The sequence below is a fragment of the Amblyomma maculatum genome, chromosome 2 (genome assembly GCF_055883805.1).
Source record: "Amblyomma maculatum isolate TAMU_Amacu chromosome 2, ASM5588380v1, whole genome shotgun sequence".
NCBI lineage: Eukaryota > Metazoa > Arthropoda > Arachnida > Ixodida > Ixodidae > Amblyomma > Amblyomma maculatum.
In genome coordinates this window covers 150,041,977-150,057,003 of record NC_139345.1, presented here as the reverse complement: position 1 = coordinate 150,057,003, position 15,027 = coordinate 150,041,977, and positions in this window count along the sequence as shown.

The window sequence follows — 15,027 nt, the reverse complement described above, 5'->3', positions numbered from 1 at the left end:
GGGATTGAAAGCGAAAAAAGAGAAAAAGGGGTGCCGTAGGGGATCTGACATTAAGGATGTGACGTCACACAACCGGAATTAGAGCTGAAAGACGGGAACAGGAAGGGATTGGCGTGCAATTTGAAAGTACCAGAGACTAAAATGGGTAAACAAGAAGTGATGATTAGGCGACTAGAAGCAACCAACAGCTGCATCCGTGCTTTCAAATTATTCCAATAAAGATTCTGCAGTGCTCTTTAATTTTTGTTTAATCGGGGAGTCGCACCATCGATCTCTCCGGGTCTAAAATGGTCATAATTCGTGTTTTCATGGGGGTGCCTATCTGGCGAACCCACTAGTCGTAGACTTGCGGATGGTATCAAACGAGTCTTGGGATTGATAACAGCTTATGTACTTGCATTTCAACGCCCATCGACGCCGACTACATTTCCCCCCTTTAAGTCTCTAGTTCACTGTAGTTAGATGCTGGAGAAAGGATGCCAGCATTGCATCATATCAGTGGCGCTGCGCCGAGCGCCAAGAAATGCATTAGCGGTTAATACTGTGTTTATAAAAAGTTTTATCAGACATACATTGACATTTGTGATAACAAATGACCATACTAGAATTAAGAGGAGAATGTTAAAAGCCTATACTCTCTCCTATTATTTCCCTTTTATCGGCGTTCGTTGCAGTGCTACCTACAATTATGAATGGCTTACATGAACAGGAAGGCGTAGTATCTGTCACACATTCCACAACGCTGAAGAGAAATTTATTGAAACTCCAAAAACTGAGGATATATGCTCATATACACACTGTCCAACACTATATCAAACAATGATATACAAGCTGCAGGTCCGTCCTGCACAATGACCATTGCACTAATGCCAAGCTAGAAAGCACACAACACGCATGCATTGAGACTTCAACACCTCTCCAAAAAAGGAAAAAAAAGGGAGGGTGGACTTAAAAAAGTCGGAACATCCTAGTTTCAGACCTCTTTTCAAAGGTAATGGCACTGACGTTGCTTTTCGAAAGACTGTAGTTGCCTAGTAAAAAAAAAAACTGCTATTCAGCAGACCATTGGGTACATACATACATACAAAACGCACACTACACTCAGACCAAAGCACTATACAAAACACTGTATGGTACATATACATAATAAACTGCAAAACATGATTTCCCAGAGGGGGGAAAACAGTATAAACAGGGAGGGTTCTCATAAAGGACGACAGGCATCTCAAGGCTGCTACTCCGTACAACACAGAAGCGCGTGTGCCAGCGCCGCAGAAACCATGTCTCGCCATCCGTTTCTAAATGTCCAGATAGATACTTCCAGATGACGAGGCGCAGCCTCTGCAAGGCTGGGTATACATTGCTCGGGTGGGAGTTCGGCGCGCCTCAGCGAGGCACCTGCGACGCCACAACACAGAACCACAGTGAACACAAGGTGTTCAAAAGGGTTGCGCCAGCGCCTGACGCCGGGGTTCATGCGGACGTTAAACATCCTATATGCGAGCGGCCACATTGTTCTCGCAACTACAAATTCGAAAACAAAAAACATGCGCGAGGCTCTCGGGCGCAGCGCAGTTGGCACCCTGGTAATTGGGTACAGTACCCCGTCTGGCAAGGCTCTACATCGTGGGGAGGACGCCCCAGCGCCTAAGCCAGTCAAAATCTCTCACTTGAAAGCCTGCGGACGGCTACTAACTGGCTGATGCGTATTGCTGGTAGGTCACATACATTACCATCTGACAGGTCGGCATCGAGAGTCGACTTTATCTCGACAACCTCGCGGTAAAATGGCAGAGGTCTGTCCGCCTGTGGACATAGGTATTATTCAGGTGTAAGCATACGACGTGCCGTGCTCATCCTCATTAAGTACAGGATCAGCGAGGGACCAGGTTAGGACTCGTCAGCTAATAGCCTCTCCACCAGCCTTAACGCGAGTACTCGAGCCACTGTCGGGATGAACGTCAGGCCAAGGCATCCGCTGTTCCCCGGAAGGTGTAGGATGTGACGGGCGACTAGCGCTGTCCTGCCATACTAAATCACAGACAAAAGCACTATACAAAACACTTTATGGTACATATTGTAAGCATTGTGTGGCGCTTCATCTTCCACACGGCTGAACGTGCTGCTTCGTCTTCATCCTGCTCCCTCTTGTAGATACCCATCGTCATCGCGGAGTGTGGTTGGCTGCAGTATGCGACCAAGGCTTCAGGTCTACGATAAAACCTGATTCCTCAAGTCCGACCTTCGCGTTACCTTACACGTGGTGGAGGTGCGCCTTGATTTCCCGGATGCTTCGTCACCTGCATCCACCTGGAGCTCCGTTCTGACCTGTTTGACCCCGACCACCATCGTCATGGCCCAAGAGGGCCACTCCGCTGTTCTGGCTTCTACCAACTCGACCCCAGCTCCCCTTGCCACTTGGACTGTCAGTAGCCGTCAACGCGATCCGCAGATGTTCGCCGGTCTCACCGGCGACGACGCACATGACTGGGTCGACAGCTACGACCGGGTCAGTGCTTTCAACCGGTGGGACGATTCTCTTAAACTAATTAATGTGTCCTTTTATTTGACGGATGTGGCCAAAACGTGGTTCCTAAATCATGAATCGACGATTCCGGACTGGGCTAGCCTTAAACAAAAGTTACGCCAGATTTTCTGCGCTCCTACTGTTCGCACAGAGTCCGCCAAGAAGAAGCTAGAAGCCCGACTTCAGCAGTCCAATGAGACTTATACCTCTTATATAGAAGATGTTAGTCCAATGAGACTTATACCTCTTATATAGAAGATGTTCTTGCACTTTGTCGGCGCATAAATGACACTATGTTAGAGGCCGAGCGGGTTCGGCACGTCCTTAAAGGTATTAGGCCACTCGCCTATAATGCCTTTTCCGTGCAGAACCCTACCACGATCGACATCATCAAATCGACTTGTCAACGGCTTGACGAACTACAGTCAATACGTCTGCAGCCTAATCCCACTTCATTTGGTTTCACTGCCGACGCTGACCTCCGAGCGCTTATTCGCGGATTAATTCGTGAAGAGCTCTCGGCTCAAGGTAATTTGTGCCGCCCTGCATCTGAGCCACACCTTCAAGTGCCGGCCTGCGTAGCATTGTCAAAGAAGAGCTGGCCTCAATGACCTATTCCCTCCCAACATCGGTCGCTCCTACCATCTGTCAGGTGCTAACGTACGCCCAGGTCACGTCCTTGCCGCCTGCAGTTGGAGCGCCTACGCCACCGGCGCCTACCACTCTCATGCCACCGCATTGGCACCACGAGCCGCGGCACCGACATACTACACCACCTGGCGCCCAGCCCGCCCTGTTTGGTATTACTGCCGGTACCGAGGCCATATTTCCCGCTTTTGTCGTCGCAGGCTCTAGAATGAACGCCGCGGCTACGACTCATTTGAAGCAGACTGCCCTCCTCGCTTCTCCGGCTCTAACCATCGTTCATTTTTACCCCCGCCAGAAGACCCCGCTCCGCCTGGTGGTTACAGGCCTTCAAGACGCCGTTCTCCGCCTTGTCGCCGCTCAACCTCGCCTCTCCGCCAAGCTTCTCTGACGACCCTCCGCCTATCGGAAAACTGACCACTGCAGTTTTAGAAGGGAAAACTGCACTCTTCGGCCATCCCAAAAATCCTTCGGAACGTCCCTGGAATATTATTTTAGTCTGCGTTGAAGGATTATCTGTTCAGGCTTTGGTTGACCCGGGCGCAGATGTTTCTGTGATACACACTGACTTGTGCTCCCGCTTGCGAAAAGTGAAAACGCCTTATGATGGACCTGAACTCCGTGGAGCTAATGGCGCAATAATTCGGCCTTTTGCTAAGTGTATATGTGCTAGTTTTTCTTCACGGTGTCCGCCACCATGTATTTGCCGTGATGTCACCGTGCCCTCACCCAATTATTTTAGGCTGGGATTTTCTGTCTGCCGCATCAGCCAGCATTTCGTGTCGTGACAGGGTCAATTACATGAACGCGAGCGATCTGTCTTCTGAACCTCCCGAGCGCCGTCATCGCCTGCTTGCCGCTACTGACTCAGTGTTGCCCCCTGGATGCAACAACTTGTCGCGCTTACTTCTACTGACATTGATAACGGAGATGTGCTAACCGTGCCTTCTGATCGCCATCTAACCCGTGGAATCGCACTACCACCAAGACTTGTTCGGTTTGAGCATGGCACAGCACTTGTCGCTGCTTCGAACATTTCCCCAGAGCCTATTGTGCTGACTAAAGGGACATGTTTTCATTGTGCCCTGGACATTCACCCGGTGTCCCTCACCACCCTTACCGCCCCCTCTTCCTCACCAGCAGCTTCTTCCGATGCTTTTCTCTGTGTTCTCTTTGGCACCATCAACCTTGACATTCCTACAACGCACCGCCAAGCTTTGCAGGAATTACTCCGAAAACACCAAGCCTCCTTCCATGTCAATACTCCGACCTTGGGCCGAACGTATTCTGCACAGAATTGTTACAGAAGGTACTTCTATTGTTAGGCCCCGCTTACCGTGTTTCCTTATCAGAACGTAAAATCATAGAAGATAATGTGAATGATATGCTCCGACAACACATTATTCGGCCCTCAGCTAGCCCCTGGGCATCTTCGGTCGTCTTGGTAAAAAAAAAAAATTGGTCAGTGCGTTTTTGCGTTGATTACCGCTCACTTAACAAAGTCAGTCGCAAAGATGTTTACGCAAAGATGCCACGAAATGACGACTCCCTCGATGGTCTTCAGGGCGCCGAATATTTCGCCACGTTGGATTTGCGTTCCGGTTACTGGCAGTTCCGATGCACGAAGCCGACAAAGAAAAAACCGCATTCGCTACTCCCGATGGGCTTTACGAATTCAATGTCATGCCTTTTGGACTTTGTAATGCCCCCGCTACATTTTAGCTCATGATTGACACTGTTCTTAGAGGACTTAGGTGGAAAACATGCTTGTGCTACCTGGACGATATAGTTATTTTCTCTGCAACTTTTTCTGATCATTTATGCCACCTTGATCAAGTTTTAACGTGCCTGGCACCCGCCGGTCTCCAGTTGAACACAAAGGAGTGTAATTTCGCCAAGAAAGAAATCAAAATCCTGAGCCACCTCGTCAGCCGCGATGGCATTCGACCCGACCCTGACAAGCTTGCTGCAGTTTTGAACTTTGCACGCCTTCAGCGGACTAAGGATCTACGCAGTTTCCCTGGCCTATCTTCATACTCTCGCCGTTTCATTCGCAATTTCGCTACCATTGCTGCCCCGCTTCACCGCCTCCTTACCGACCGTACTACATTCAATTGGTCCGAAGAATGCGAACAAGCTTTTCAAACCCTGAAGAATGCCCTCACTTCGGACCCTGTTCTCACTCACTTCGACGACACTGCTGCCACCATTCTCCACGCCGATGCCAGCAGCCTTGTTATTGGCGGCGCCGTACTTCTGCAACGTGATACCGCTTCTCGGGAAAAGGTAATTGCATTTGCCAGTCGAACTCTAACACCAGCGGAACGCAACTACACCATCACTGAGCAAGAATGCCTCGCCGTCGTTTGGGAAGTTCAGAAATTCCGCCCCTACCTCTACGGCCGCCATTTAACGATCGTTACCGATCCCCACGCTCTGTGTAGGTTATCAACCCTCAAACATTTGACTGGACACCTGGGCCGTTGGATTCTGCGTCACATACAGATCGCGTCGCAAACATCGAGATGCCGATGCTCTTTCCCGTTGCCCGCTCCCAGAATCACCACCTAGTGCTTCTTCGCGTCTTCCTGCGTGCACCCTCGATGTCAAAATGTCGTTCAGAGCTCCAAACCTCACCTGTGTTACTCCTGCCTCTGCTCCAGATCGCTACGCCATTATTTCACAGCAGCGAGCAGATCCCTACTGTCTTTCCCTAATCGACCTTCTCACCGGTCCTTCTCACCCTCCTTCCGCTAGGATGCGCAGGCAACTCGAAAAGTTCCAACTTGACAACGGCGTGCTCTCCCGTTATATTTATTGCTCTGAAGGCACCCGTTGGGTCCCCGTTATTCCGAGAGCGCTTCGCACCCGTATCCTGGCGGCTTTCCACGATGATGCTACAGCCGGTCACTTCGGCTTTCATAAAACTTACCACCGCGTGAAAACCCGTTTCTTCTGGCCAGGCCTCGCCTCAAGCGTGACAAAATCCGCCGCCTCTTGTCTGCAATGCCAGCGCCGCAAACGGCCGACTTCTCCTCCTGCTGGCCTACTACAGCCGCTACCTTGCCCTGCTACTCCTTTCGCCGTTGTTGGCATAAACTTATACGGGCCACTTCCATTGTCCGCACGAGGTAATCGCTGGATCGTCACTGCCGTCGACCGCCTAACACGCTGCGCTGAGACCGCTGCCCTGCCCAATGGCTCAGCACATGAGGTCGCGACCTTCTTTTTGGAATCGCTCGTACTGCGCCATGGGGCCCCTCAAGTGCTTCTCAGCGATCGTGGTCGGACATTTCTGTCAACGATTGTAGCCGAAGGTCTTGAGGCCTCGACCACTCATCACAAACTGACCTCCAGCTATCACCCGCTGACCAATGGGTTGACTGAGCGGTTCCACCGCACGCTTTCTGACATGTCTATGTACGTCGACCAAGACCACCGAAACTGGGACGCAATACTTCCTTTTACGTTTGCCTACAATACGGCTGTACAGCGGAGCACAGGTTGCACCCCGTTTTTTCTCGCTTACTGCCCTTCTCCCGCCACTTTTCTTGATGCCTCTTTCCTTTCCACAAATGCCAGTTCCTCATCCTCTCTTCCTGACAAGTTACTTTCCCGAGCGGCCAAATCTCGCCGGCTTGCTCGCGTCAACACGGAAGCTAGCCAGGAAGACCGCAAGTCCCGCTATTATGCAACCCATCGCCAAGTTTCATTCCGTCCAGGCGACGAGGTGTTACTTTGGACCCCATTACGCACTCCTGGCCTTTGTGACAAGTTACAGCACCGTTACATTGGTCCTTACACAGTTCTTGCAAAATCCTCCCCGTTCAACTATCGCATCTCCCCTTTTTACCCTTCTCCGGACAGTCGTTACCATGGCACTGAAGTTGTCCACGTTTCACGCATGAAGCCTTTTATTTGGTGCAATCCTGCGGACTAATTGCGGCCAGGCTAGCCGCTTGAACTGCGCGGGCGAAATAGTGTGAGCACTGTGCGCGCTTCATCTTCCACGCGGCTGAACGTGCTGCTTCATCTTCATCCTGCTCCCTCTTGTAGATACCCATCGTCATCGCGGAGTGTGGTTGACTGCAGTGTGCAACCAAGGCTTCAGGTCTGCGATAAAACCTGATTCCCCCAAGTCCAACCTTCGCGTTACCTTACAATATACATAATGAACAGCAATACATGATTCCGCAGAGAGGGGAAACAATAGAGGTGGGAGGGGTTCGTCTGTTTCGTTTAAAAAAGTTTCATTAGACATTCATATTATACACTCAAACGTCAAACCGTGTTATGGCACTGACTTTGCCTGTCGAAGGATTGCAGCGGCCAAGTAAAAAAACATGGACTACTCAGCAAACAAATCTGGTGCTGTTTAAAGTGCTAAGAGAGCAGTTATGTCAGCTTCAATAAAGTAGAAAGATGCAGTACTGCGATCGATTTGCTGCCTAAAGGTGTTATCAGAGCAGCCTCTGCTAAAAGAAGAAGCTTGAGGAGAACTGGCGCCGGCAAAGATGTGTTATGAAACACCTGGAAAGAAAAGTGCCAGCTAAAGGCGGTGAAATGGCTTACTTTAGTGAGCGGCTCTTAACGGCTCAGCTTGCTGAAATTAACAGGGGCATTCAACTGCTCACCGGCTCACTTATAAATATGTAACAGTAGAGCAGCCGCGCGGCACCTCTGTCCTCTCTCGGTCATTTTCTTGTATGCTGGCTCGATCCCCCTTCCCTTTTAAGGCGAAAGCCTTTAATGGCCCATGCTGTTGTGGACAAAGTGTGTCCCGCTTTTGCGGCGTTCAGATTGGCCGAGGCGGGTTGCGTCCCTGCGTTCTGCAATATCCACTTGGACGCGCGCCAAGGAATGCCTCCCGACCGGAGCGATGGTGTACTGTCCAAACGTACACTTGTCGGAGAAAGTGTGACAGATACGGCACCTTTCGTCCAGAAGCCTCATCTTGTCTAGAGTTCCTGCTATCTGCAATCCGCCACTCAAACGTGCGCCGAGGAACGACACGCGACAGCCGCCGCAAAAGCGGGACACACTTTGTCCACGACAGTATGAACCATTAAAGATTGGTTTGGTTTGTGGGGTTTAACGTCCCAAAGCGACTCAGACTATGAGAGACGCCGTAGCGGAGGACGGGAAATTTCGACCACCTGGGGTTCTTTAACGCGCACTGACATCGCACAGCACCTGGGCGCCTACTGTGCGGCTTTCGCCTTAATTATATGTAGCACCGCAACGAATGCCGACAAGATGCTAATTATGTGAGACAAATTTTAGGATAGGAAGGATACGCTTTCAAAAACCACCTAATTTTAAGGAACAGCTCATACTGTCGTGGAGAGTGTGTCCACCTTTTGCGGCGGCTGTCGCGTGGCGTTCTTTGGTGCGCGTTCAAGAGTGGGATTGCAGATGGCAGGAATGCTTGACAAGATAAGGCTTCTCAGGCTTTCGCCTTTCAATACATTAGTCGCCAAATTCCCTCGTAGTTTTTAAGGCGAAAGCCTTTACTGGCTCATGTTGTCTTGGACAGATCTGCAATGCCATACTTGAACGCGTGCCAAGAAACGTCATCAGACAGGAGCAATGGTGCACTGTCCAAACACACTTGCCGGCGACAGTGCGATATATACTGCGCATTTCCTCTCCTATAAACCTGTTACAATTATATGTAGCACTGCAACGAATGCCGACGCTTTCAGAGACCCTCTAATATTAAGGCGAAAGCCTTTAATGGCTCATACTGTCGTGGACAGAGCCGCTTTTGCGGCGGCTGTCGCGTGGCGTTCCTTGGCGCGCGTTCAAGTGTGGGATCGCAGATGGCAGGAACGCTAGACAAGATGAGGCTTCGCAGGCTTTCCTCTTTCAATACCTTCATCGCTAAAGTCCCTCGTAATTATTTTCGCTGCTGCGCGTACCTTTCATTCCTTGTATAAGATGGCCCTTCCCGCGTTCGTTCGAGTGAGTCGGCCGAGACCACATGTGGGCAGCTTCCTGACAAGGATGCGAAAACACAGTTATCTACACACATTAGGACAGTTCTATGCATTACACCCTTACCCAAGAATATGCACCCCGCGCACCACGAAGTTCGACACATGGCGAGGGCTCACGCCCTACATGCCAAGTATATACGGCCAAAACGCCAATGCAGCCTACGTGGACGCGGCGAAATATCGGCAAACCCCGAGACAAGCGTTAGCACTGGTCGCGGTGAATGGGAACGGTTTACCACTGTCGGCTGCATCGATCGCAACCACCTCCTCTAAGACGTTGCAGGAAGCGGCCATAGCCAGTATATTCTAGGCACTATACCTTAGCTAAAGCAAGTTACCAGTATTCAAGACCTCGCACAAGCACCCCCTAACCCTTCAGGATATACCATATACACTGATTCAATACAAGCTATAAGCGCCATTCACACGGGTCGCATTCCTGAAGAACTACACGATGATCTACACAGAGCCCTTATCAAACTACGTCCCCACACTGTAACACTGAGGTGGATTCCTGGTCACGCTGGAATCCCAGGCAATGAGGTAGTGCATCGCCTCGCCCGCGAACTTCAACACCGGGCACCTGGGATTCCCTGGCCTTATCCACCAACGTGGGACACTACTCTTCACTACAAAAAAGAAATCAACGTCCACTACGACAACAATAGAGAAACACTCCGTACACTTCCTCTTCCTGATAAATCTCTCACTACCACGCAAATCCGCATTCTTAGACTCATACAACTAAATACTCTGCTTACTCCTGCCCGATCTTTTCTATACAGAATCATACATTCCCCTGCATGCCCAAATTGCCCAGAACACTATGCAAACTTGGAGCATTGCATCTTTTCATGCCCTGTCGCCCTCCAATCTCCTCACTTTCCACACCCTCCTCCCCCAACGTGGCGGGCTTGGTTAGCCTCTGACCAGCTGCAAGATCAGTTGGCCTTGGTGACCCTGGCCCAGGACATTCTTAACGCTTAATGCAATGCGTTTAATAAAGTTGTTTCCTCCTCCTCCTCCTCCGCTGATATTATATTCAGTGATTCTAAAACAGACATGGCCCATTTCGCGAGGGGCCGCGTCACATCTACCTCTCTCCGCATGCTCCAAAACACCCGTGTTCCAATGAGAGAAATCGAATTAATCTGATCCCCGGCCCACTCGCTTAATCCGAGAAACGTTGTTGTTGTGGCTGTAAGAAGGAAAAGAAAATGCACGGGCCTGCTACTGGCTCTGTAGCTGAGCCACCTCCGCTGCTTCGTGCAGACAGAAGAAGAAATAGAGAAGAAAGAAAAGGAAGAGGGAAAGAAAGACGCGCGCTGCAACATCAGCCGTCGTCCACCACCGAAGCGGTGGGGTGCAATGACGGCCTACAACAGATAAAAATTGGGTGGCAGGCCAGCCTCCGCCGCAAGCGGCGGTGACCTACCTGCCCCAGCCCCATCAGGGCGGCTCACGCGCAAGCCCGAAGTTTCGTCGACCGAGCAGTGAGCGCGCCCTCTAATCCGAAGTTTACGAGGAACGGGTTAATTTCTTATCATGATATTACTCACCACTTCAGATTGGAAAGACGCACTTATCCTCCTCCCCACAAATCCTTAACGAAGGCACTGGAAGTTAACTGGCTCCGCCCCTGCCGGGGTGGTGCAGTGGTAAGATGCCCCGACTACTGTGCCGGTGTACCCGAGTTCGAACCCGACCTCGGCGGCTGCGTTTCGATGGAGGTGAAACGAAGAGGCGTTCATGTGCTGTGTGATGTCAGCGCACGTTAGAGATCCCCAGGTGGTCGAAATTACACCGTAGGCCTCCACTACGGCTCCTCTTTCTCTCTTTCCACTTTCACTCCCACCTTCCTCCCTTCCCTTACGGCACGCTTGAGGTGTTCACAGCAAACAAGTTAGACTGCTACAACGCCTTTCCCTTCCTATAAATTAATCAGTTAACTGGCACCGATACGGCACGCTTGAGGTGTTCACAGCAAACAAGTTAGACTGCTACAACGCCTTTCCCTTCCTATAAATTAATCAGTTAACTGGCACCGACAACGAACACGCTCCCTCCTTAATTCGGCGGTGCTTGCTCTCATGTACCCAGGCGAATACAGCCTAAGCTGCTATAAATTCGGCAAAATAGCGACATACGATCACATTCTCGTGAACTGCTCAAATGATCCGCCTGCGGCGGAATTAATACAGCTCCCATCTCCCGAGTGATGGGAAGCAGTGTAGGTCAGCTCGGACTTGAAGATCCAACTATCGAGCGGGCTAATGAGGTCGGCGCCAGCCATGGACTAGCGGCCATCTAGTACGTCTCCCTTAAAACTGCTTCAGCAACGAAATAAAATTTTGCAATTGAAATCATTTCTTGTACATGTGCGCGATAGGAAACCCAACCTCGAGTTTGGCTCTGCGAGTGCAGCGCGCGCTCCTCCCCCAGCGGCGAAACTCCGCGGCGCTCACCTGGCCCGACGCCGCTATACTCTTCCAGTAGTCCCGCACCTTGCCACTGAGCGTACATGCAGCTTGACAGCGCATGTGCGTTGGACGATGTGCAAAAATTAGTGGGTGTCTTAGATATGTCTCTAATAGGTGAATGGCGAAAGCCTACCCTTCCTATCCTATAGTTTGCCTCCCATCGTTAGCCTCTTGTAGGCATTCGCTGCAGTGCTACATATAATTATAATTGGCTTCAGAAAAGGAAATGCGCAGTATCTATCACACTTTCTCCGGCTTTTTTAGACGGTACACCAACGCTCCTGTCGCGTGACGTTCCTTGGCGCGCGTTGAAGTGTGGCATTGCAGATTGCAGGGACGCATCCCGCCTCGGCCAATCAGGACGCACTTTGTGCACGACAGCATGAGCCATTAAAGGCTTCCGCTATTATAAAGCCTTCTTTTATGTGAAAAGTGAAATCTTTACATTTTAACCGTGGTGTCTTTTTGTAAATTATTACACGTCTTACATCTGGGCCGAGAGCAAGGATGTGGTTGTGTTGGACGGTTGTTGTACAAGAATATCTCAGGTTTACATTACGTTGGTATGTTACTCGCGGTGCCTCAGGAAATCATTTCTTCAGGCGTTACTTAGCTATTTGCATGTAGTAGCATTTCCACAGAATATATATATTTTTGGAAGGCCATTGAGCAGTTTGCCCCAAGAGTAGGATGGCGTTCAGTGTTGGCTTCTGGTCGTTTCGTGAGTACATCACTGCTGTTTAAAGTAGTTGCTCTCTCGAGGGCCATATTAAGGGAAACACAAAAATAGTTTCTTTATTTAGTGTTATTTTCAACGAATGTAGTTCGTTCGTGTAAAATTCCGAGACCGCTATGGAATTTATACTGCAGAAATGCGAAAGCCTGAGCGTTACAAGTGTACACGGTGCATCACGTTCGCTCTCAGTATTATTATTATCTAAATGCGCCGTCAGTATCATTACGCCCTGCCGGGGTGGTGCAGTGGTAAGACGCCCGACTACTGTGCCGGAGTTCCCGGGATCGAATCCCGGCCTCGGCGGCTGCGTTTCGATGGAGGCGAAACGAAGTGGCGTCCGTGTGCTGTGCGATGTCAGCGCACGTTAAAGATCCCCAGGTGGTCGAAATTACTCCGTAGCCCTCCACTACGGCCCCCCTTTCTCTCTATCCACTTTCAATCCCACCTTCATCCCTTCCCTTACGGCGCGGTTCAGGCGTCCACAGAGCAAGTGTGACAGATACTGCGCCTTTTCCTTCCTATGAACCAACCAACCAACCAAGTATCATTACCAATGTCGTTATTCTCGTTATCAATAATTGCAGTGCTATTGTTAGAATTATAGTGTGTGTTTCACGATCCCGGGCGTCGTGCAATTGGTAAAAGCGCTCGGCTGGGGATCGAGGTGCGCTTCCTGCTGCTGATGGGACTTTCAATTATTTATTCAGGAATTAACAACCATTAATATTATGATATCATTATTGGTAAATTACGTAGTTGCGTCGATCACGTCACCACTTTGATTCACCAGACTGCTGACCACATTTTTGGTATTGCTGCCTACCCGGATGTGCCATCAAAGTAGCTAATAGTGTGCGAGAGAATCGTGGCCACCAGTATGAGCCGGTAAGGCTTTCGCCTTAATAATTATCATTCCTACTTATTCTTCTAAGCTGTGTCGCCAGTTCCACAAATATTCCTTTCTTACAATGTCTCGGATGATGCCTGTGAAATCTAGCTATTTTATCTGATCCGCTGGCTTTCTGTACAAGGACGATTTAGGTTTACATTTTCCACTGACACCATGGTGTCGAGACCATTGACTTTCAATTGCGAAGACTGAATTGTAAATTTATGCCGCTGTCACACGGGCATTTGAAAGGCCCTCGAACCGACTGCCTATCGACTCGAAGGCCTTCGAAAGCTGCCACACGGGCGTTTTCAATGACCATTGAGTCGATAGTCTATCGAGTCAGCGGAGCAGCTCAGAACTCTATCGAGATATCGAAGGCCCCCGTACGTCCGCAGAACTCTATAGAGATCTCGAAGGCCCTCGAACGTCCGCAAGGTTGCTAGCGCTGACCCCAGGAGCGTCACGCACACACGTGCACAGCGCGTTAACGATACAAAAACGTGAACAAGCGTTATTTTATATCTTTAAGTTACGCGGTAAAATATTAATATCCGTAATAAGTTTAAAAATCATCGCTCTTTTTAAAGCAAATAATTTATGCATTCTCTACCCCTGTAACATGGGCCACCGAGCAATGGAAACACAATGAAAAGCACGGACGTATAAACGCCAGCGAGTTAACAAAAAAGTTGTTTTTGAATAACAACTGAACACCTGCAGTTACTAAAAAAAAAGGTAACAGCTACCTTTTATTTTGCATTTGTAGAGAGAAAACCGAAAGCAACGATAGTGGCGCCACAAAAGTTTGTCGCCAAACACCATAACTATTGTGTAGCAGCGGCACAACTCCTCCGAGTTCGATCGCGATTGAAAATCTCGATGGCTATCGGCTCAATCGCCTTTGAAAATGACCGCGTGACTAGGGTATTACTCCCTGCCTCTATCGCTGAAACTCTCTTGAAATGACCGTCGAGAAAGAAACCACTTCAAACCGCAAGGATGCGCTTATGAAAGGACCAAAAGCGTATACCCTGACAGCCAGCCTTCTTTTGTAACGAAATATCCCGATGCCCTTCCAAACATAAACAATATTCTGCGAAAATACCACTCCTTGTTAAGGTCTAACGAACGCCTGAAGAATATTATCCCGAAGGCACCAAGGGTAATATAGAAACCTAACACAAACTTCAGAGATATTCTAGTACATTCTAACCTCGACAACAAGCGCCCAGCGCAACCACGTTCTTGCTCTCGACCTAGGTGTAAAACGTGTAGTCATGTACAGAAAGACACCACGGGATAAGATGCCCGACTAATGCGTCACAGTTCCCGGGTTCGAACCCGACCGCCTGCGCGCCGTGGCTGCAGTAACAGCGCGACGAGCCAGCCATTGCTGGCACTCCGGGCAGGGGTCCTGCAGTGCGGCCTCCCAATATTCCATGCAGGAGCGGGGGAGAGGGCTTAAAGAAGGGATAACTTGGCACGCCCAAACCATGCGGTAGAGCGTTACGTTGCCCGCTCACCGCAATGTGGGCAGTCAGGGGAATAAAGGGAGGGGTACTAGAGGTTTAGGAGAAATGGTGTAATAAAGGTATTATTTTGCAGCCGGCGGTAAGTTGCCGTTTCTTGAGTAGACAGGGTGGGAGAAGGGGAAGGTAATGTACGGTGAGACAACCTGTAGTGTTCAAGCTGTTCTACTAAGTGGCACGGGCCGAGGCTCTTTATTTTTCTTTCCTTTTCTGCCTCAA